At 42.0% G+C, this 22980-nt stretch overlaps 1 long non-coding RNA gene across 2 annotated transcripts; it reads right to left on the bottom strand.

Moving 5' to 3' along the window:
• Window positions 1-865: 865 nt before the first annotated feature.
• On the bottom strand, window positions 866-22529 carry LOC122180963. Of its 2 annotated transcripts, none has more exons than XR_006179271.1 (3): window positions 22259-22529; window positions 21830-21911; window positions 866-1286 (listed from the first exon to the last, which is right to left on the bottom strand). It is a non-coding gene; the product is annotated as an uncharacterized LOC122180963 (long non-coding RNA). The 2 variants fall into 2 exon arrangements; XR_006179272.1 differs by lacking the exon at window positions 866-1286 and adding an exon at window positions 21216-21655.
• Window positions 22530-22980: the final 451 nt, after the last annotated feature.

Raw genomic sequence — 22980 nt, 5'->3', positions numbered from 1 at the left:
CTAACCATTGACAGTCAATATTCAGCCTAAAATAGTTGCAATAATGACCTAAATAGCAAAAATTCACCAGGCTGTGAATGGATCAGCTTGAGCAGACACACAGTTTGGAGGCAGGAACATCTGCGGTGAGAGCTGCAGGGACAGATGCCATCAGGAACTCTTCAAAGTGTTCCAGTGTCATCCAGCAAAGGTCACAAGGCTGCAGTCTGAGTTAGTGGCACCTAAATGTGGGGAGCTTTGCAAAGGGTGGGAGCCACATCACCCAGTGCTTAACATGGCTGCTCGGTGTAAACAAGTTATACACAATTACAGATTACACGCACCATGCAGTGGGAATTCCTTGCAACGGCTGTTCTCAGTGTGTGAAGCACTGAGGGCAGCACAAAATAACTGGCTGTTATCTTTGATGAAGCACTGAAGATCCCCAAAGCTCTGCCTGCTCCCTCGTCCAAGTGCCACTCCAAAGACCCAACCATAAATGTAGATTGCATGCGTCTCTAACGCAGTGACAAAGCGGTTAACAAAGAAATGCTTCCCAGCCTCCCCTCCTCTTCCCCCACAGCCTATCCAATAATAAGTTACACTGGGCAATGGCAATGGGAAAGGAATGGCTGCACTCGGTGTCACAGGACCTGGCGCAGTCCCTCACCTTTCCCTTTCTGCTGATGGCTGGCTGTCCCAGGGAGCCACGTGGATGATCAATACAGGCTGAAAGTTCTCATTTTCAATTGAAAGTGGGAGGGAAAGAAGTTCCCAGAAAGCTGAAATATCCTGTTTTGACATTTTCAGAGGAAAAAAGTGGAAATTTCAAATGTTAAAATTACTTTTCAAATATTCAAATTCTTTATTATATTTCAATGTTGTTAAGAGATAAAAAGGTCACATTCTAAGAGGCCACGTTAGAATTATTATTTCAATTTTGCCCCGAAACCATTTCCCACATTGTACAAATTTTCCTTCATTGAAAATTTCAGGTTTCATTTCTGATCAGAACAAAGACAAATGGTCAGACCTCAAAGCCTGTGGTTCAGCTCTTCAGAGCCTCTGTTCTCTCTATTCTTGGAAAGACTCTCAGCTCGAGTCAGGAGAAGCCAAATGGATCCCCTGGAAGCAATCAGGAACTTGAAGGAACAAACAGTGTTCTTAAACCATGCCATGAATCAGCCTTTTCAGAATCCTCAAACAGATTTGATGCACGAAAACCTTTTGCTGATGGATAAAACCAAAAGCTGGGTTATTCTCTGGCTATTTCTGCATTGGCTTTCTGCGGTGGGAGAAATCAGTACCTGCAAAAGAAAAGCAGAACTCAACTTCACAGTGACTCGAATCTCACCCTTCCCACTCTGGGTTGTCTCTATAACCTTTAGTAGCCAACTTGACTTTTTTCTTCCCATCCATCTCATGTTTCTCTTTGTTAAGCAGTGGCAGTGGCTACCTTTGAAGCAAGGGATCAAGCTCAAAATCTTACTGTTTTACAAGTGAAAAGGGAGATTTGGAATGTGATGTCTTTTTCAGCCTTAACAGTAGCATCACTGCCAGCAACTCTATAACAAGGACTGTTATACTCCCACTCCTACTTAGTGGCAGAAATTGGCCTGTTTTATGTTCCTGCTCAGACGTTTCCATTCATCTCTGCCTGGCTTTTAATGGCCCAATCTGTACCACTCTCGTTAGTCAGTGTTTACATTCATGGTCCATTTGGGTGGAACGATTTCTCACCTGAGGATTGCACAGCCATTGTTTCTCTTAGGTTTTGTGCACTGATTGTGTTTTATGCTGAATCTGGTTATGGGTGACCCTGTGTTTTGCAAGATCAGTATGTCTAAGTGTTGTGACAACACCAGCGTGGCTGGCATGCAACAAATGGTAAGGGCAAACCCTGTATCACATCACTCTTATTACACCCTGCTTATGAAAGGGTCCCTGCTGCTCTGGTGCCATACACAGAGCACAGAGTGCTGCACTGTTCCCCCAGGACAGTGTATGCTACGGAGGAAGGGGTTACCCTCCTGTTTTTGCAGAACTCCAGGAGAAGATCAGGAAGATATGTGGAGTAAAAGAACAAGACTTTCTAAGCTTACATGTATATATATATACATACATAGACATGTATTTGTATTTGAGGAGAAGGCAAGGCTGTCAAGCACTTTACTGTTTCAGCCTCAGCTAAAGAAATGAGCTGATATTTATTTTTCTAACAAATAGCCTATTAGAGGAGATAGCTTTTGAAGGCAACCAGAACTGCAAGTAACCAAAGGGTGACTGAATCAGGCACCTCGATGTGCAGGAGCCCCAGGAAATGTAACACCATTCTGTTTAAGACAAAACCTCTGTAAACAGCTGTTAATTTGATGTGTTTGGTTTTTTTTTCCTTCTGCAACTGGGATGTTTCTTTTGTTGCACTTAGTTTAAATTATGCATTTCAGCTGCTGATTTGATTGAAATTTAATAAGAGCTTTTATAGGATAATTAGATACTAAAGGATTATTAAGAATGTTTTTAAAATTTAACAGCGATACTTACTACACATCGATAAACACTCTTAATAATCAGTTGGACTTTAATCACACAATTTTCTCTTGAAACTCATGTTAAATCTCACTGAGCTATAATTTGACTGAACCAAGGACATACTTGAACATCTATTACTTCAAAACAGCAATTTGCCTAGCCTTGCTACTGCTCACATGGGTAGTAATACGTAGCATCCCAAGCAACACAGCAGCCCGGTAGGTTGCTCAGGTGAGCACTGCTACGTAGGTGAAAGGTGGGAAAAGTAGGCAAAGTTGAGGAAACATCACAGATGGAAATTGCTGGTGAAGCTGCCTTTGCTGTCTGAGTGCTGCCCTCTTGCAGCTAGATTAATTCCATTCATCTTCACTCCATCTCGTTTATTCCTTATTCTGAAGGCTCTTAGCACACAACGAGGATATTGGTGTTTGATTAATCCTAATTTTGGTCTATCTTACCTCAACCAAAGGGATCAGGCTTGAGAAGTGGGCCTGCATAAACCTGTATAGGCTCAACAAGGCCAAATGCAAGGTGTTGTACTTGGGTCGGGGCAGACATGGACGTGGTCAGTGGGCAAGGTGATGATGGGTTGACAGGTGGACTTGATGACCTGGATGTCTTTTCCAACCTTAATGGTTCTGTGATCCTCTGGTCTTGGTATCCCAGGCTGTGCTGTGTTCCAATGTTTCCTATCAGAAGCTGCCTCTGGGAACAAGGCAGACTGCAAGGACATCCTCCAACTGAACTCAAACTTTGCTGTCTGACATTCCATGCAAGCTGTGCACCATTATTTGCCCTCTGCTGGCTTGTGGCACTATCTTGGGGAAAACAAGTACCTTGCTCTTTCTAAGCTCTTCCCATGCTTACTTGTCTGCTCGGCCATGTTTCTAGTATCTTTATAATGCTGATAAATAATAATACTAACAAGTCATGAAGGGCCAAAGCCATTCCTGGCTTTATTCCTTCGCTGTCAGACTGGAGTCAGCTGTGCTGTATTATTATCTTTTCCAAGGCTTAGTTCTTTTCTGGTAAAATTTAAGTTGAAAATGCAGTGAATTTATTGATGTTTAATTTCAGCAAATGATCTTGTACCTACCAAAGTAAAAGGTAAAGTCCTATGAAGAGGAGCAAATCAAGCTCGTAGTTGTTGATCTACTTCTCTGAGATCTGGTATTATTTTTTCAGTTGAGGCTCTGGATACCATTTGGTAAGCTTGTAAACTGTCTATAGTTCCAAATTCGAAGTCCATGAACAAATTCCTACTCCCTTCAGTTAAGAACTTGGAGAGCAGGTCCCTGTTATTACAGAGCTATTGCAGTATTTGTGAGAGGCAGAGAGAGGTACAGCGCAGGATGCCTCGGCCATCAAAAGGGTCACAAAAGACAATGAAGAAGGTTTGAAAACAGAAAATGTTATTACAGTCTGAGGCAAAATCTCTTCTAAGCCTTCAATTCTCTCATCCTTCATGCTTAAGTATTCCCTGTCAGCTCTGTAAAATACATGCACAAGTACATTACAGTGACTTATTGTTGTTACCCTTGGTACAAGGGTAGTATCTTACTATTATCTCCATGGTAGTGTTTTTATGTAGCATAAACCTCACCAGGCCAGAATAAGTGAGAATGATTGATCATGTGTGGTTGTCCCTCTGCTGCTAATGTAGCCTTGCAGCCTGCAATGCTATTTCTGTTAGCATCTTGTGGGATAGGTTCAAGGCTTCATTATATTTCTGAGAATCACTGGATCAGAATTTGTATGGATTTGTTTAAGTCATTTCTGAGGGGCTGCTACAAATGCAGCTGATCTGGGTTATGGTGTCTGCTTCCTCTGCAGGTTGTCAACCTTCAGCTGGGAAAGCACAACTGCTTGTATAATGAGTCATTATCCCAGCTCAGTCAGAAGTCGTCCTGAACTAAAAGTCTTTTAGCTAAACCAAATCATTTGATGGATCTGGACTAACTAATGGCTACCCAAACAGTTGCATTGGCTGCTCTAAGGAACAGCTCATGTCCAGTGGGTGCTGATGGCATAGGGAAGAGCATCTGCTACTCTCCAACTCAGAGCAGCACCTGATATCACCAAAGTTGCTCTGCCACTCACATCCTCCTACTTCTCTTCTGCACAGTGCAGAAAGCACCACCTGGTCTCAGCATGGCGTAAGGATGGGCTGGTTAGCATTTATACTGCTTGCACACTGCTGCCCGAAGGCTATATTTATTCTGAACCAAATGCCAGGCTGTTCTTGAAGAGAAGGGATAGCCCATGGCCTGTAAGATGCACTATCAGGCACTGCGAGGAGGGCGTATCAGAGACAACAAATGGTGGTTGTCTCTGGAGCTGGGAGGATGGTTGAACTGCAGCAGGGCAAATTGGGAAGGTTTGAGCCTGCTTTACAAATGGATTTGCACATGACAAATGGTGACATTTATAAACCATTGAGGAGAGCCCTAAAATAAAGAGAATGGAGGTTGAAAACAAGGCGAGCAGGATGGAAGGGATCAGGAGGAAAAATATTAATAGCAAACCCCTCCCCGAAATGTAGAGAAATAATAAAAGAACTCCAATAACATTCTGTTTAATGGACTATTTTTTCCCCATGACCCCTCTCAGAACATTTTGTTCAGTTCTGCTGCTTTGCTGAAGGCTGCTATCACACAGCACATCTCTCCAAGAATTGCAGAGGCTGATCAACGTTTAGGCAGCAAGCTCCACAGCAAGGAACATCACTGCTCTGAAGAGGTTATTACAGAGATCAATGGATTCGTTCTGTGCATCTGGCATAAGTGTGTGGCCTTGAATAAATACTTCAGCCAGCTGTGTGGTACACAGGGTACACGAGAAGCAAGTCTTGAGATAAACAGTTGGGTTTTCTGCTTCCTTTTGCACCTTTAAGAGGAGAACTCTAGCTAATTAATATGAAGACTATCAGTTCTGTATAAATGCCTATACCTGTGTGCACATACACACACAATTATATTTATATATACGCATACATCCACATATACATAAAACCCTGCTGGTGTCTGCTAGTACTATTCCCTAATGAGAAAGCAAAGGAGAACTGATCACAAAGGATGAGCAGGAAGATGGAACTCCATCTTACCTCCATCCCATGTTAGGGGAAATTTCTATGGGATATAAGAAAAAGAGCTTTTACAGTAAGGGCAGTGAAGCAGTGGCACAGGGTGCCCAGAGAGGCAGTGGTGCCCCATCCCTGCAGACACCCAGGGTCAGGGATGGAAGCACTGATGGAGCTGTGGGTGTCCCTGTTCATTGCTGGGGGTTTGGAGCAGATGGCCTTTAAGGATCCCTTCCAACTCGAATAATTCTATCATTCCATGAAATGCAGAATTTCTGGATTTTCAATGTTGTTAATTTTCTAACGTAAGCCTTTATTTTGATCACCACCACCATCATCCAGTAAGCATCCAGTGAACATCACAGGCAGGTAACTTATTAAGAGGGAATCACAAAACGTGCATTGAATTCTCACGATTGTTACTATCTAGTGTAATAACATATGTACTTCTAACTGAGCATCTCCAACTGTGACCACGACTGCAGAAGGGCTGTTACTGACTCTGAGGCAGCACCCTTCCTTTCTACAGCTACAATGTCTCAATGTCCCACCGTATTACAAACATGGACACGGTATGCGTTGGCTTGAAAAGTGACACCAAAGTCTTGAAAATCTGGGGACATTAAGCATTTTTGATTTCATTTTACATAGCCCCAATGCCTTGGCTCTAAGTGGGTTGTTCTGCTCGTTCTTCCCACATTCTTTTTGAGGTCTCTGAACTACATTTTTCACTTTCCCTTCTGAATAGCTGACATTATTGTGGTATCACAGTATGTTGCTAAATAGCTGATTCCTGCTACTCCATATGTGGCTCTATTTGTGATGAATCCCAAATAAATCTTCAAATAGAAAATGCTACATCATGACAAATCATCATTATTATTAGATACGGAGACTCCATTAACAAAACTGTAAGCTATCGGTAACATGCCTAGGATTCTTTAAGGTCTAAACCAATTTGCTTTGCAAAGGGAAGTTACTCTGGCATATAAACTGGTTGTGGTGAAAGCACCATAAGCACGGTATTTTGCTGTTCCCAAGTGAATGCTATTTCCTTTGAGCTTTGAGCCTGGCTTAAATGACGATTCCCTGTAGTTTCCAAGACCTATAACAATTTCATCTCCCATTGTGTTTTAACAACCCTAATAAATCATAATCTGGAATGATTTAGGAGTCTTGTAGCTAGGAGGTTTGTAAGCACCCTAAAACTTTCTTCGCTGCTGGTTAGCACAGATGGGAACAGGAGCAATCCTGGGCATGTAAAGAATCTATGTCTGCTGTGCATGGGTGAGCTTAATAAGGCAAACTCACTGTTGAGGGAAAGCACTGAGCTGATTCCAGGTACAATTAGGAAATAGAGCAAACAAATAAGCCTGGGTGATCTGAATGACTCAGGTGATCCATGTGATTCATATGGTAATCAGCAGCTTTTCCTAAGTTACAGACTGGCTGCAGACTCACTGATCCAGAGCAAAAGCTTTCAGAAAATCGCTGCCATTCAATCATTTGAGGAAGTGTTAAAGTAGATGCACACAGGACTGTAGGGTGATGTGGGCCAACGTTATTAAAATGGCCAGAGAGAGAGTTTGGAGGCTCATTGGGAATCATCCTAACGGAGCCTGACTGCTTCCATAAAATGCCAAGGTCTTATCCTCTGAAAAGCAGCTACTATAAAGGTGCATGCTGATACTGAGTGTGCCTTTAACAATCTTGGCCATGTGGTTTTGCTGATGGGTAACATTCGTGTGGAACTTCTCAGCTTTCTCCAAGAGTTCTCCCAGCTCTTTTTGGGTTATTGTTGCATTTGGTGCCATCGGTGCCTCGGCAGGAAAGAGAAATGCGGAGCCCTCTGTGCTTTGTGACAATATTAAATAGAAACCATTTTGGCTGCATGTTTTGTTATATCTTACCTGTAATTTCACATGAGATAATTGGATGAATTTCTGCAGTTGATTTGGTTTTTTTTTCCTTAAAAATAAATGGTGTTAATATACACATGCAGCAAAAGGGCAAGTGGGAATTCCATTGCTGGGCCAACAGACAGCTTTGCTGCCAGCTCTGTGAGCACTGCTCGAGCAACCAGAGACCTCAAATGATATTACACAGCCTTAATTCAAGATTAATCTACTTTAAGGAAACAAGCCACTTCATTTTTTATTGCAGCCAAATATCCCCAACCCTCCATTAAAAGGTTGTTAAGGGCCCTGAAGTCAGAGAGTCCTGCAGGAAAAAATGGCAGGTAATTATGTTCCTAAATGCTGTGCTATAATATAAAAGAGAGCTAGAGTTGTTTAAAGGAAAAATCTCATCTTAAAAGGAGCAGTTGGGCACTGGCACAGCTGCCCAGGGGTGAGGGGTCACCATTCCCAGGGGGGTTCCAGAGCTGTGGGGATGTGGGCAGTGGGCATGGGGGTGGGCTGGGGGTGAGCCTGGGGAGCTTGAAGGGCTTTTTCAACCAGAACGACTGTATGGTTTCTGTGATCCTTTGATTCAAACTTAGTTCTGATATTCTGATCGGGGATGTTGGACTTTGTTGCCTCTCTGCAAGGCGACTCCTGGTGGGACACCTCTGGCTGCCTGAGTGCTGGGAATGGAGGAACTGCCTGCAGGAGGAGGAGAAACTTCCTTGCGCTGCCTTCATGGGGCTGGATCCAAATCGCATCGACATGCTCTGCGAAATGCTTGCGGGCATCTAGAGGGTATCTTTTTATTCCTATATTGTAGTCTTGGCCTAATGTCAAGCATGTAACGGTTCTGAAGCCTAAACAAACTTCAGGAGACGATGAAAACCTGATAGTGTAAACTGCCGCTGGAGAGAAGGGGTGGGAGAGACGTCTCCTCCGGCTGTAATGTGGGCGCTAACCAGGAGGGGGAGGTGTTCTATGCGAGGTGCAGTGCAGCACGGATGCTGGTTTTCCCTATCGAACTGGGGGGAAAAAGCGGAGGGAGAGTTGGCAGATAAGGGGGAGGCAATAAGATCCCTGCTGCTGCCATCCTTTATATATCTACATACATATATACGATTTGCGGCTCCTGGCTTCAAACTTGGGTCTGGTGGGCAATAAATAATTACAATGAATAATTAAGTAACTTCTGTAGCTTTGCAAATATCTCCATATAAAGGACACTGCCCAAGACATGTGTTACCTAATGATGTCACAAGTGCTAGGATTTCCCAAGGCTCCAGGGTTCTGTCCCCATCGAGGTAGCTGTCATAGTGTTGAGTACATCTCTTTTTTTGGCTGTACCAGGGATTCAGTTGATGAATAACTACATTGTGTTGAATTCCCTTTCTGTGACCCAGAGGACCCAGCACTGCACCCTTCGCAGTATGGTATCCTTCAGCCATGTCACGTTCATGGGCTCCATGTGGAGACGATGCGACTTTGAACCATTTGTGCCAGGAGCAGGAGTGCAAAGCACCCCTTTGGCCCTTCTTCAGCCATCAGATGCATTGAAGACAAGGATAACCCAATTACAGATCAGAGAGCCCACAGCAGCAGTTCCGATAGCACATGGGATGAAAAAATAATGTAGCTAAAAAGTCATAAAAATGAATACTATTTGATTAGATCCAAACCACTGGTATCAACTGATTTTGCTCATTTAACCTGTCTGCTGATCGCAGCACCGCCGTCATTTAGCTGCAGGGTGGATGTGTTCATACCGAACTATTAATCTGTTTCAAAATGCCATAACATTTCCATGAAGAACTTCCTAATTTTTTTTTCAGAAATTAAATGTCTGTTTAAAGTTCATTCCCTCCTGCTGCAACTAATTGAAATGAGATTTGGTTTATCTTTATGACATGAAAATGAGATTGAGTTTCATAATAATAACAATAATGATAACTCTATAGATTTTAGGACCAGTAGTTAATAATTATAGTAATATGTGGGGATTAGAGAAGAGTAATGCAGCATAAACAGACCATTGTTATTTGTTGAGATGTGCGATTGGGTAGCAAGCAGTTAATAGCCATTTTTGTATCTACTTTTTGTTCTCATCGAATTTTAGCCAAGTGTATTAATTAATTTTGCTTGTTTAAGGAAACTTTTTCGTACTGTTGAACAATTCAACACATAACGACACATTTTGAGACGGGAAAATTCTTAAAGAGCAAAAGGATGAGATTAAAGATATGCATCAGCATCTATCATCCCCATCTCTCCAGGGATCTGTGCTCAGGATCTGGCCCTGTGGGTGCCTGTGGCACCTTCTGCAGCAGTCTGAAGGTTGACATGGAGCTCCTTTGCTCTGAGCTGATGCACCGACACCAAGAGGAAAGTTGCTGAGGTACAGCAGGACTCTGTGCTTTGCCCAGTGGGTTGCTGGGGTACTTCCCAGTTCTGTTCAAGGGTGAGATTTTGTTCCAAAGGGTTTTAGATCACAAGGTGCCCGAACCTGTGCAAAATGTGATGGGATGAGCTTCACTTCAAAGAGCTGTGAGAGTGGCTCTTGTGCTAAAACCCTGTGTTGGAAGAAAGCAGGGTTTTTTTGGAAATACTACTTATATATGTCTACATATGTCTGTAGTTATGTATATGCACAGAACTCCACATTTGTATTTTAGTAATTCCTCAAAAATGTGTTTTTTTCTCTTTTGAACAGCCATAGGAGTTGCATAAGGGTTATGAGTTTGGGTATTTTGAAGGCTCTGCTCTCATCAAATTGGTAACACACCCCTACTAAAAGGAGGGATATATCCCAGAGGAGGGCTGTGCATCCATTTTCTCTCATGGCAGTGTTTGTTTTTTTCATTACATTCTTTGGTTGCATTTAATCAGCAATGAAGCTTTCCTGCCGTCCAGGGGGAGGCTGGCCCCATGGTGAGGGCTGGCAGCCTTGGGGAGGAAGGGAGTTATTGGAAGTAGGGGCTCCAAGGGAGGCTCAAGGAGACCTTTTGGGAGGGAACAGAAGGAATTAGTGGACACAAAGGACAATTGGCTGTAATGGTTCTTTCAGATGGTCATGTTTTATTGTGTAAATGTATGTTTATAGGCTTTTTAAAAATGCAGATTAAACACCCAGCACTGTACTTAGACACTGGGAAGAAAACATGTCATTGATTCAACGAATCCCTGCCCTTTCTTTTAAGCTGCTATGTTCCCACGTGCTAAAACGTGTTTGGGTGATGTTAAACGTGTGTATTGCATAGCCAAAGTCAGGGATGCTGCTGGCAAAGCCAAGGCATCGAAGAAACACTCTGAAACAGTTTTTCTGAATTGTCTTTGAGGATGCAGATGTGAAAATTGCCCATATTATTGCACTCATGGCTGGAAGATGGAGTCCAATGCAATTCGTTAGAGCTGAAAGCCTTACACAGTTTAACTGTATGGTAGATTCGGTGAGGGAAATTATACATTTCTGTTTTTTCATTATAGCTCCAACAGGTTGGCTTGAATCATCTCTCATGAGGGTGCAAATTAGGAGTGACTCCATGGAAGTGATGGGACAGACATTTCACCCAGGTGTCAGTGGGAGAAGCAGGCTGCTGTTGGCCAAATACTCTGTGTAAGAGCAGGAATTAGCCAAGACCTGATGGAATTAACACAGGTTTTATAGTGAGGAAATACTTTTTCTTTGGCACAGTGCTCTTAACCTTAATCATGAAGATGATTTTCACTCTCTTTTTGTGGCAGGTTGGAGAACCATGTCCAAATATTCCTCTTAAGACCCCCAGCCTGGGTGAACCAGCAATGCTGTGTCTTCTCCACCCCGCTCCATGTCTTGTCACAGCACAAGGCATATTCTTAACTGTCTTCACAACAGGACATCTGATGACAGTGCTGACTTGGAACAGCACTGGAAGACTTTTTAATAGCACTTAGTTAATTTTGTGTGTGTATATAAAAGAAAATTTGGTTTTCTTCTATGAATGTTTTTCATGACCCGCTTTATTCTAAGTGACAGTGTCTCGTTAAAAACAACGCTTCAAAACCGTATTTAATTTTAAAATGAATGCTTTTCATTTTTTATTGCTTGACAAGAAGTAGGAATTTTTCCAGGAAAACACTGATGTAAACAGAAAAAAAAAGATACAGTTTTCTTAGGAACTGAATTGCTGTTCTCTGTTTCACTCTACCTCGTACCTATGCCTGCAAACAGTGAACGTCGGAGAGACATCTTAAAACCGTGCTGTGTTTTGGGTAGATTGAGTGTAAGAAACATACTGCTAAGCACAGTGAACACATATTAAGATATTAGGGAAAATGGCAATCAAAACCTGAAAGACTGAAGTGCTTCAAAAGCTAAAATACAAAATGCTCGTTAAAATTCTGACCAGAAACCTGGCAAATCAGCCCCGTCAGCGCTGTGAGCTGGTGGCTGTGACTGTATCATGCTCATGTCTTGAATCCAGGTTGGAAACTACAGCAGATACAAAGAGCACAATAACACGATCTGATAGTAGCTGTACAACTGACTATTTTTGGTATCTTCTAATGAGAAAAAAGTTGCTGGATAAGAGACAATCCAGCTGTAAGAATCCTCTCTGCCCCTCATAGATGGTGCAGCACACGATTGGTTTGGCCTACAGCAAGTTTGATGTTGACAGAAATATTTGTTGAAACATGCTGTACTAAAACTACAAAGTAAATCTTTCAAATAATGTTGAAACATAGAAAATGTTAATCTTCATTATCCAAGGAGCCTGACTTGTTCATGTGGCATGGTTTCTTCTATCACGTTTTTAATAGATTTAGACATGTTAAAGCTGTAGAAGCTTACACAAAGGAAGAAATCTCTTTACTGGCACTGTGAGTGTTCACCCAGTAAACCAGTATATTTGGCATTTATTTAATCAGCCTTTGGGCAACACTGCTTGGAATTGCACTGAATTTCCTAAAGGATAAACGCTCATTGCACTACTGACTTTTTATTGCTGAGGTCCCCATATTTACTGAGATAAACACGCTGTCTCCCTGTAGCACATAGTTGAGCTATTTTGGATGTTTTTAAAGGACGATGCTTCAGATGCTCTATGTGATTTCAATTTCTTCTGCTATTTTTCAAAGAAAAGGAGATCTTTGTTTTTCCTACTGAACCGAGTGCAAACAGAGCGATACTTTGATTTCTTAAACCTACCTCCGAAAGCATTGTAGCACCAGTTAAATGTGTAAGGTAGCCCTTGGGGATGAATACAGCACTTATCTCTACCCAGTAAAGCATATCCTGGTCAGAGGCAGCCACTGCGAAATGACTGACACAGAGAAGCTTTTGATGTGTCGGCTGAAGGTAGTGGTGGTAGGCTTATTGTTTTGCTATCTGTGCAACACTCTCCTCCACAGTATGGGGTAATGTCCAGAGGAGTCGCCGCGTCCACACCAAGCCCCTTGCTATGGCAGCAGCCACTTCAAACATAGTTTCATGAATAGGAGCTCATTTGACCCTTGACCACAACCAGCCTCTAAATTGGCAGACAGAGAATCGGAGTAATTTGTATCATTTCAATTAGTTACTAGCTGCATAACAGGGAGGTCATGACTTTTTTGGGATGATTATTGCCCATGGCAACCAAACTTCAATGTACCATCAGTTTCCAAATACTTTCACTTAATAAATGTAAGTTCATAAACAAGGCCCAATTGTTGAGGAGACAACAAAGCTAATTATCTGCTCTGCTACCAAGTGAGCGGAAGATGACATAACTTTGTCGGCAAAATCCTTTTATTAACAACAAAAAAAAAGTCGCTGATAAATGGCTTTAATAATGTTGGCTGAATGAGCGGTATTGATCTTTGACTATGTAAAATGGCATAGGAAAGGCAAGTTTATATAAGAGCACTGTTGTTGTACTATTGAGAGCAGGCCGGTTTTGTTTCACAGTTTGTTCTATGCACCAAAATTCTGAAATTCTAAAATCAATGTTGCCATTGTTGGGCCAAAACAGCACACCCTTACCACAGACAATGCAAAGAATTTCAAAATATAGATAGCTCCCTGATACATACAGATCGGATTGTAAGAAACATTGAGTTGTTTTTCCTTCCCGAAGAAAGGGCAGCTTGTTCCAGGGTGCAGACAATGGTGTGTCTACATGCCTGTGAAACTTCATGAACCCAGTGCAATAATTCAAGCCTTTGATTTGAAAAATGTTTTGTATGTCTTCCTCCACATCTGCAAATACCTCCACTTTCCCTTGATGCCAGCCAAGAGTTGTTAGCAGGCGAATGTTTTCCACTTGAGGAAGGAAAAAAAAGTTAGGCACGTACATAAGTTTTGCTATTTGGCTTTTGTTTTTTGAATTAAAATAAAGGTTTCCTTCTTTCATGTCACAATCTATTAGCCACCGGGATACCCGGTATCACAGTTCTTTCCCCTTCACCCCGGCATTTGTAGCAGATTTGACGGTGTGTGGAAACCAACACAGGCACTGCGCTGTGACTGCGTCACCTGCAATCAGCCGGAGATGCTGCTAAGATTAATCATGACAGTAGGCAATATTTCCAACATTATTAGAAGAGAAACCTAATATTTTGGGACATCAGGGATCTCTGAGCTGTTGTCCATCAAACTGAGAACCTTCATTTTCTACTCCTTGGATGGGTAACCTTAAGTTTTAACCATTTCATGGGCAGGCGACACACGGAGGCACACTCGGAGTGCTGTGCCAGATGCATGAAGGTAATCCTGGGTGCTCTTTGTAGCTGCTCTCAGATAGTGGCACAAATAGGGACAATGCAGCCAGATCAAATCTCTCTCCTCCTTAGGTTGTGGAGAGCTCGCGTTCATTGCCCCATCCCCATTATTCCATTAATTTTTTAATAAATGATTTGCTAGACTTAAAGCCCAATACTGCTGCTAAGCTAACATCTGTCTGTTCCACAGCAGAGACTGCGACAAGGAATTCATTCACCTCGCTGATCATCTCTCAAGCACGATTGTGATGAATCATATTTAAGGATGTTTAAATTTTCAGGCCTTACATCAAATAGTGAAACTCAGTAAAAGCTGTTTAATGAGAGTCCAGTAGGACTGTTTGGACTGCCCATTTCTGAAGGATAGAGGGAGTGCAGCTTTTGTCTGAGGCGGAGGCAGTGCAATATCCACATTAATGGGCTGGGAATTTTCACTGCAGTCTTACTTTTTTCTTGCAGCTGTTGGTTGTAGGTCAGTGACATAAATTTTATTTAAGGCTTCATCCTGCAAAACTTTATTATGGATGGCAGTGATTATTGTCAGTGGTACTGGGCACAGCAGTAAGTGCAACCTTTCATGCTAAGGACTTGCAGGGTCAAGCTGTGCTCTATTTGCAGGAATAAGCAGTGCCTCAGGTTAAAAGATATGGGGAATCAGGCTCTTACACTTCAGGAATATCTCCAGGATCATGTACAGCATTAAGCAGCTTTAGTTCCCCATGAATGCAGTGGGAGTTGGAGGCACTCAGCACCTTCTGGGATTGGGCCCAGAGTAACTGTTTTCAGACGGGACTGCAATCTCTGATTTTATTTTTAAAGAAGCTGGAATCCTTACTTAGAGCAGAAAGTTGATACTATTGTGAACAAAATCAAGGATTTTGTCCTTGCTCAGCAGAGAGCCCAAACAATTGCCCTTTTATTTTAAAGAAAGCTCAGGATACATGTGATGTGAGTACTATAGATTTGAGGTAGATTTGGAAGTTTACTTTCAGTCTGTACTAGGGAGAAGGGTTTTCAGTGATCACTGCACCTCTGACAGAGCTGCTCTGCAGGATGCTTTGGGACATCCCCATGACATCGCATTACATTGCCTGAGCTCACAGGCAGAGGTGAAGGTATTTCTGGAACTAACCAGAACTTCTGTAAGGTTCAGTGAAGATATGGAACCAGCCATTTCCTTCTATTCTTTTTCAAAATATCATCTCTGAAAGAGTTTGAGCATCCTCACCACCACAGACTTGGTATGCCAAGTGTGAACATGCTGGCTTGCATGCCCCTTATTCATTGTTCAGTTCCTCTGGGTTTTAGTGAGAGCCAGCCTCAGTAGAGCCCCTGCAAGGACTCTGAAGAGCATTCAAGTTAGGTCCAGTATGGAGCTCAGCAGCCTGCAAGCCCTGCATCTACATATCCAGCCACCAGAGCAGAGAAACAACGCACCTCAATGAGGATGGAGCCTGCAACAGTCTCCTGGCACTCTCACATTTAGTACCATTATACAAAGTCATTAACAAATTCCACAAAGCAAAGTGACACTGAGACAGTGAATAAAATCCGATGCCTTCTGCTCCTATCTTCTTCCAAATAAATGAACAACTCCTTCCCATACCCTTTCTTCCCCTCCTCCCCTCTGTGATGCATTTCTGAATATTTCTAGAACCCTTTTACACTCCTTTGGCAGCTGATCCTATCCCACCTTATCCATCATCATTGCTGCCTTGAGAGCTGATTCATTTATCTCATTGCTTTAACACTGTCACCTCAAGCTTTGGATACATAGACCCAATTTCTTGGATTTGGTCTTTCATGTGGCCTCTTCCCTGCTGGCATCCACTCAATCATCCTCTCTGCCATCTGATCTTCTTCTCAGCTCCCCATATGTCATACACTTCTCAACCACCTGGTGGTTGCACACAGTATCTACTTTTAGATCTTTCTTCCCCCCTGCATTCCTTGTTTACTATCATATATTGTGGGATTTATCTTTCTGTGTCTCTGTGACTTTGCAAAGCTGCTTTTTCTTAATTAGAGAGCACAAGAGCTCAGACAAATGGTGGTTTTCTTGTCCTTTCTTCTTTGTGTTCCAGAATACTTCTTTCCCTCTGTAAAACAATTTATGATGTTTGTGAAATTCAGTTTTATCCTACGTCTCCTTTTCCTTCTTTTTTTTCTCTTGTGTTGTCTTGGCCCCAAATAAAACGCAGTTAAAAGTAGTGTGTGTGGTCACTTCCTTGCCACCTCCACCAGAATTCCCTGCTAGCTTACACTAGGATGCTATCTTGTAATTGCCCTTATTTTTCACATCCCACAAACTCTGTGTTAGGTGAGACACTACCATTCAAAGATCCTTTATTTCCAGCCACTCTGCTTCATGCCAGCCCCACCACAATTAATATTCCTTGCTGCGATTAGCATCCTCTGCATATTCCAGCACCTTTTGCTCTCTGAGCATAATTCTTATATAACTCTTGATATGATAAGTCATACTGGCCAGAGTTAACCTTATTACTGGAGATGTACTGAGCAATCTTGCAGTCATGAGATACCAGGGATATTTCAGTAATGGGAAATCTGCTTCCCATACAAGATTGATTTTACTTATGACCTTTAGCTAGAACGATACCTGTACATTCTTATCTGCATTAATTTCTTGTTTTCTCTTGTCACAAGCTGTCAGCATATGTGTATCTTGCAGACATGAAGAACAGCCCATGTAACATTCTCTGTAAGGACTCAGAGTTATGAATATGTTCAACTTTATTGAAGTGTCTGGATTGCTATACTGCACTTAGGACGTAGTGGCTAAGAAAGATACAAATTCTAATATTGACCTTTTTTTTCTTCTAGATTGAGAATTATTTCAGTGGATCTGCCTAATATTCCCTTAATGTGAGGTAGTAAATGATACACGGCCACAGTGCTCCCTTCGCTAAAATCAGGGACTGAAGAAATGAGGTTAAATTTTAAGATAAAAATTAGAGTAATTTCTAACATCACCTTTTCTTGTGACGTGCTTTTAGTGGAGTCTCGATCTCACAGACTATTTGGGATTCTGTTTTCCTCCTCCTGAAGCAGTTTGTTGTTATTGCTGATGAGTTCATCAAACTGTAAAAATGAGTTGCGAATGGAGGTTGGACGTTCCCCTTCAAGATGGATTACAGCTCACAAAGTACCGTATGCTTATTAGAGAAATCAGTGTGGAGGTCCTGTGGCCATTGTTATGCAGGAGGACAGTCCCCTTTGACCTTAAAATCTGTGTGTGTAGAGATGAGAGGACCCTTACTGTGTCTTACAGAATTTTTTTCACCGTTAATTAATTTTGGAGACCTTACATGGAAATCAACTTCCTGGTGCTTCTTTATGTTTGCCATGGACAGTATGTATGTGATACTTCATAAGGCAACTTCTGTTATGGCTGTGTTCCGTTTGCCTTACAAAATCTGTAGGAAAATTACAGAAACACTCTGATGTGTTGCAAAAGACGAGTGCAAAACTTTTATATCAAGCTAAGTAGTACACTGCTTAGAAGGTCAGAGCTGTGGAGCTTGACAAAACTTTTTGAGACTTCACACCTTCATTTTGATGCCAGTCCCCTTTTCCAGAGCAAATCTGGTCAGAGAGCATTCTTTATAATGCATCTGATGGCATTCTCTTGTATCACGGAGAAAACCACTCATCAAGAAGCCCTAAGAAACAATATGGACCTGTTGTACTAAAAATGTTTTCTCACTGAATGAGATTGATAAAAATAAAATTAGAAATATAGAATTATATCAACATCTTCAACATGTCAACGCTGGGTGCTATTCTTGTCTTTGACTTCTCGGTCAGTTCATGTTGCTGCATTTTGAAAGAGATAAAAGAGCAATAAGGAGCAATAAATATTGTTGGAATTTTGGAAAGCTTGTATTTTGTAGGAGTCAAAGTTCCTGTGCTTAGCTCAACAAGAAGGTTGATGTGATCTGTTGTGTGAAATGTATACACTAGAAGAATATGATCAGTTCAACTTCTGTCCCAGTACTCAAACAAGGGAATGATTGCATGGCCATAACACTACTAAAAGCTAAAAGGATTTTGAAAATATATTAGTTCTGAAGTTCCCTGCCACTAGATAGTGAGGCAGAAAAGGAGAAAAATTAAAGACGAGGCCATAGTATGAAGAATATCTGTAGGTATTCTTACCTTCTAGGAAAGAAGGAAATACGTAAGCCCTCTTACTCCAGAATAAAATCACCAAGTATTAGGAATTTCCCCGGTGGGTATCTTATTGCATAACTGTCCATTATAGTTTTTTATATCTACTACTAGATGGACCATTGGTCTGATTTAGTATTGAAACTAGTCTTTCTACCACCATTTTCTCTTAGGAATACTTCCCATCTAAGTCTGTGATGTCATTTGAGTTAATTCATTAATTTTCATTGGCTTCTTCGCTGTTTTAAGCTGGGTGCACTGTCAAACCAATTAAGGTACCTTACAGGATTTGAACCTCATTCTGGATCCTCTCTGAAGGCTGCTTGCCCACTGATCCATCTCAAATGCTTCCTGCTCATTTGGGTTGAGGAGTCAAAGACAACCATGGAGGACACTTGGTTGCTTTGATCACTTCTGCACAGGCAGCTGCAGAACCGTAACTGTGCTTCTTGCCCGATTCAGTCTGGCTTTGACTGTGTTCTGCTGTTTATTTCAGCAGTACTCTGCAAGGAATTCTGCTTTTCTGTTTATCTTTTAATAAATAAGGGGAGAAATTTCAGTATCTCTTTCATTCTCCCATCTGCTTCATTTATTTCCCCTAATTTCTCCAGCCGTACAAAATCCATTTTTCTAACAACTGATTTTCAGAGAATGAATTTCAGATATGTATGGTCTTGGGAAAGCTATTTTGGCCCAGTATGAAAACTTTGTTAATGACACTGCAGTACAAAATATCTTTGCCCTTATGTATTCTGTTGCATTTACTCTTCAAAATGGTGCATTTTATACACCTGCCGTTGACTCAGCATGGGGCAATAGATAATACAGCAAAACAGCAGTGAAAACAAAGTATTGTCTCCTGCTCTAGTAATAAAACTTGTGCCATATTTTGTTCCTAAGTTTGCTAGAAGCAGCTTTATAATTTCATGTTGACAAAACAACAAGAAGGGAAAGTGAAGGTAGAAACTGGGGGAAGGGAGGTGGAAGCTTAAGTGTGGGACTGCAGTAACAGGGTTTATCACAGCCAGAATGGAGTGTGAGTGTGAGAACGCCTTTGCCTGAAATCTGCTTCTTGCATGCCAAAGGATGGATGAATGCTATTTTTGTGTGGCATTTCTAAATGAATGCACAGTGCGGCCCTGTGTGAGTAATGTCAGGTCTCTCGTATGAAATGTCTTATTATCATAAAAAATGAAAATAAAGTATCAGAATTTACTCCTCCCTTAGCTGAGAGTGCCCATCTTAGATATTGCTTATTTCTTTCTGTGTTCCTCCTGGCTGTAGTCTTTCTTCTCTGGAGTATTAGGAAGCACGAGAGTGGCCATGGCCACCAGTGCAAGGTTCTATCAACTTCAGGTCGTCCTCAGTCCCATGAACTCTCAGGTCCTTGAGTGTCCCGACGTATAAACACAGATCCATGGCTTGGGAGCAGTGGAAACCATCTGCTTAAACTCCTCAGAACATGATGAAGGACTCTGTTTTTTTAATAACATGTCAGAGATAAGCTCTCCTACTGTGAATGACGACTAGTCCTGTATGTCCTTCTACCAGGCAGCTTGCACGTGATGTCATGAGAACATTGTGATTTGCAGTGTTGACCCCCAAAAGCATAAATCTTTTTGGTGTCACAGCATAACCGTGAGTAAGGAGCTGAAGGGTAAGGCTCAGGTCACGTAGCCAGGTCATGTAGCCACAGGCTACAAGGAAAGGTCTCACCCCTGGATGCTATTTGCTTACCCAGTTATAGTAAAGCTATAGAAAACACAGGTGCAGGGAGCTGCATACTGAAGCAAAACTCCCATGACAAAATATGATAATTGTTCCTTAAAAGGTTATCCGATTGGTCAGCAAAGAGACAGGGTCCCAGAAGTACCGTCAGAGGGTAATTTCAAAGGGCGTCCAAGAACACAGCACTCTTGGGGCTCCTGTGGTGTTCTTAGCCTGGAGCACAGCTTTCACTCTCAGCCCTGTCTCCCCCTGACCAGCCCCATTAGTGCAGCACAAAGCCTGTCTTGGGTGGAAGAGCTCTGTGCGTTGGGCCGGGATGGGAGCAGCATCCCTGAAACAATGCCTTGGCTTTTCCTGGGCTGTTTTAGTGAATAGAGGAAACTGAAACACTATCAGAAGTGATACAGATCCAAGGAAAATATAAGCACAGACACCGCTGGTTTCAACGTTAGACCTACAGGCAGCCTGAGACCTAAGGTAATATGGGGCCTTCTGCTCAGTATGCCCTCCTTTTCTCCTTCTCCACTCGATATCTTGATCTCAAGCACTTGCAGTTCCTCAGTCTTAAGCTAGTGTTCATGTTCCTGGATTCCTGGAGACCCTAGCTGTATGTTTTCAATGCCATTTAATCACCCTTTTTACTCGCCAGCATTTAAGCAGAAGAAAAGGGGAAAAAAAAGGAAAAACAATACGCAAAGGATTACACTAAGCTATTTTTTTTTTCTACCTCTCTGAATGTTTTAGGTTTTCCTCACAACCCGTTTGCTTAATCACTCCCGCCAGCTTCATTTGGAGCCTACAAGATAATGGTCAGATCCAATTTAACATCTCTGGAAGCCTCTTAGCTTTGTACAGTGACACGGGGAACTCCTCCTCACTTTTACACAGTCAGTTAGAGCCTTCATTTAGTGAAATGTGGGAGAGCTGGTACGGTTTTTTTCTGTCAATGTATGTGTAATTTGCAAAGGTGCAGGACTGTGGCTGCTTGGGTGCTGCAGGCTCTGTCACTCCGTGCTGCGATTAATAGTTTGCTGCTCTCGTTGCAAAATTGTGGCTCTGGGCTTTGTTCTATTTTTATGCTCATCCTATATGCATCTGTTCTCACTTTATTCTGCATCCTGTTGCCAACCTCCTGCTCATCTGTCTTTGCCATCTTTAGACATCTTCCACTATCAGGTTGACACCACTGTGCCATCAAAAGAATTACTTCTGAGTTATGCCAGTAAGTAAAGACTTCAGGCTTTTGTTTTTTCTCTCTCACATGCACCACTCTTTTTTTGCTGGGTACAATTGGACTTTCAATCCAGTATAGGTGTGCACTTGTTGTCAAAACTCCTTGCCATGAAATGCCAAAGTGAAGTCATTAATGTCCATATCACTCTCTTTCTGGGCACCTTTTTATCAAGCACCAACGCAGCATGGATGGAAAGGATGTTCTGAGGAGGAGCAGGTCTGTGCTTTTCCCATTGAGCTGATGTGCATGCTAACAGCACGCTACATGGCTGCACTGTCAAAAGGAAGAAGGTACTTTGTTTGAGGAAGTGCAGTGATGGGTCAACACGATGCAGTGAGATCTGGGTGCTGTCAGCATGTGCTGTGTTCCTGGATTTCTGGATGCAGTGTGGGTCATCACAAGCTACTGCTTGGAAATAGCACAAACATTTTTGGGGCTTTGACTTACTTTCAGAGAGATGTGGGCCGTCAGAAGTCTAGGTCTCATGGAAAGCCAAAGGTGGGCTGGTTAACAGAGTTCCAGATCCTTTCTGAAACCGAATTCAAGATGAATTTTCAAAATCCTGGTGTGCCTTCCCAAGCCATAGCTACTTTTGAAATGTCAATCTTAGATTTATATTATCTGAATAATTATAATGGATTTAGTAGTATCATTTGATTATGCATGTAGACTCATGCTTATAAAATTGTTGATGTAGATAATTGCATGAGAATAAGATAAGAAAAGAGAGATTTCAGTTGTTTGAAGGACCAGACACAGAGGTCCCAGATCTGCAGACCTCTATTTGTGCAGGGATTCTTGACAAGCACTGATAGCCACCCCAGCACGAATGCCTTGTAGAAAGCTTTGGTGAAATAACAAAAATGTTCTACTTACATATGTGTGATAATTCAGTGGCTCTCAGAGACGTGTTTCCTCGTTCCTGGTATGAGTTTATGGTGTGGTCTCACGAAACAAAAGGCAACCAAAGATAAAAAGTGGAAACTCAGGCTGAAGAAGCTTCAATCAGTCATCACTGGATCCACCAAAATTTCCTTAACTCTTGCCATGATCGCAAAAACCACCATCTAAAATTCTGACATTTTCTCTCTAACAGAAAACAAAGGAGGGCCATATGCACGAGAAGGCAGTAGGAAGCCTGAAGCTATTAGTGTGTCATTGTCAAAGGCAGAAAGAAAAAACACAAAAGTTAAAGGATTCTGGAATATAGCAGAAATCTCCAGACATGAGTCAGACACTAAAAATGCCCAAACTCATTTAAAAAGCTCTTTGTCACAGTCCAAAAAAACAACATTTTTAGTGTTTTTCCTTTTACTTTACATCCCGCTATTGCAAGTACATGGCTAATTATGATCTGAATGATATCTATTATTCCTGTGTCCTTCTAGATTGGGCCGGATGTGTTCCAAATATGGCCACAAACATATTACAGTGCGCAGTAAAATCAAAAGAATAAGATAATTCTGTTTTAAGGGTTAATGGTATTCACTCCCACTCAGTTTGACTCACTGGACAAAAGCTCCAGTGTGCCTATTCTCGGCAGCTGTGCTGAACAGTAAAGATTTGGAGTCCTTTGTAGGCTGGAGAAAAATAAAGTC

The sequence above is a fragment of the Lagopus leucura genome, unplaced genomic scaffold (genome assembly GCF_019238085.1).
Source record: "Lagopus leucura isolate 7727_CA_CO unplaced genomic scaffold, USGS_WTPT01 Super-Scaffold_100009, whole genome shotgun sequence".
Lineage (NCBI taxonomy): Eukaryota > Metazoa > Chordata > Aves > Galliformes > Phasianidae > Lagopus > Lagopus leucura.
Note: the sequence above shows the minus strand (reverse complement) of the source record. Positions and strands in the feature narration are given on the sequence as shown.